The 1,643-nt window shown below is 40.7% G+C and overlaps 1 non-coding gene across 1 annotated transcript; it reads right to left on the bottom strand.

Annotated features, from left to right (window-relative positions):
- Window positions 1-1,272: 1,272 nt before the first annotated feature.
- LOC141681837 (small nucleolar RNA R71) lies at window positions 1,273-1,379 on the bottom strand. The gene has a single exon (XR_012559261.1). It is a non-coding gene; the product is annotated as a small nucleolar RNA R71 (small nucleolar RNA).
- Between the last annotated feature and the right edge of the window lie 264 nt (window positions 1,380-1,643).

Here is a 1,643-nt window from a genome sequence, read left to right as displayed (position 1 = left end):
GGTTGTGCGTATTCGTCTTATGTGCGTCGCGAACATATAAGATAGGGTGTTAATCTCTTGTGAAGCGACGGTGGATCTTGAGATTTAGAACTTGCCATGCTAGCATAGGTTTATGTACGTTGTGCATGATTAGTGGGTAATTCTAACAGTTTTATTTGCCCTGTGTAATCAAAAGGAATAACTTGTGCTAATCGTTGTGTTGTCAATTTCTGTAGACATATGGGAACTCAACATAATTGATGACTATTTAACTTCTATCTTAATTGTGGATGCTTGGTAGAATGGTATTAGTACAATGAAAGTTGGCTTTTATTAGTTTCGTGTTATTCGATTAATATCATCAATGTCACATGCTAAAGGTAATAACAATGGCTATAGAAGGAAGTAATAATGAAGTTGTGATCTCATGAGTGTTTTATTATTGATAAATTGAAGTGTTAGTTAAGTGATTAATTAAGTAGTTAATTGTAGTTAATATTTAATCAACAATTTTAAGTGTTAGTGTCTTAACATTGAGAAGTAATCATACATTGGTGAGTGAGTTTAATTAGACAATAATTTAGTCTGAGTCTCTGAGAGAACGAACTAGAAAATATTTTATACTACTTACGAACGCGTATACTTGCGTGAATATTAGCGCGTGTTTTCGCCCTAACAAGTTTTTGGCGCCGCTGCCGGGGACTCGGCGTATTTGTTTAGTTTACTTATTTTTTTCCGGTTGTGTTTCAGGTACTTTAGCAAGCGTTTATGCAAACTCGTTCTCGTGCTCGCAAGAGGACTTTAGATACAGCTGAGGAGACAGACGAAGTTCTTGATATTCCGGAGAAGTTAGATTTTGAGGATTCAGATTCAGGAACTAAGCAGAAAGAACCAGTAAACATGGGAGATCGTATTGCTCAAGCTGATCCTGCTCTTATGGATTTTTCTCGGCCTAAAATTGATGACATTCAGTCAAGCATCCTTCATCCGGCTATTCAAGCTAACACCTTTGAAATCAAGCCGGGCACTATTCAGATGGTGCATAATTCTGTTTCTTTTGGAGGAGCGGCAACTGAAGACCCCAACATGCACATAAGGAATTTTGTCGAGATCTGCAGCACTTTTAAGTATAATGGCGTGACTGATGAAGCTATCAAGTTGAGGCTTTTCCCATTCTCACTGAGGGACAAGGCTAAAGACTGGTTACATTCTGAACCAGCTGGGTCCATCACTACGTGGCAAGATCTTGCGCAAAAGTTTCTGGTGAAGTTTTATCCGATGGCAAAGACTGCTGCTATGAGGAGTGCTCTTACTCAGTTTGTGCAGCAACCTACAGAGTCTATGTGCGAGGCTTAGGAACGCTACAAGGAAATGTTGAGAAAATGTCCACATCATGGAATGCCGGATTGGATGGTGATCACTGGGTTCTATAATGGTTTGGGGGCCCAATCTCGGCCCATGCTCGATGCAGCAGCTGGAGGCGCCTTATGGGCTAAAAGCTATACTGAGGCATATAATCTTATAGAGACGATGACTGCGAATGAGCATCAAAACCCAACTCAGAGGATGACGTCAGGCAAGGTAGCAGGTATTCTGGAAGTTGATGCAGCTACCGCTATTGCAGCCCAGCTCCAAGCGCTATCAATGAAGGTTGATTCTCTGGC

The sequence above is a fragment of the Apium graveolens genome, chromosome 8 (genome assembly GCF_009905375.1).
Source record: "Apium graveolens cultivar Ventura chromosome 8, ASM990537v1, whole genome shotgun sequence".
Taxonomy (NCBI): domain Eukaryota; kingdom Viridiplantae; phylum Streptophyta; class Magnoliopsida; order Apiales; family Apiaceae; genus Apium; species Apium graveolens.
This window is presented reverse-complemented; position numbering and strand designations above follow the sequence as displayed.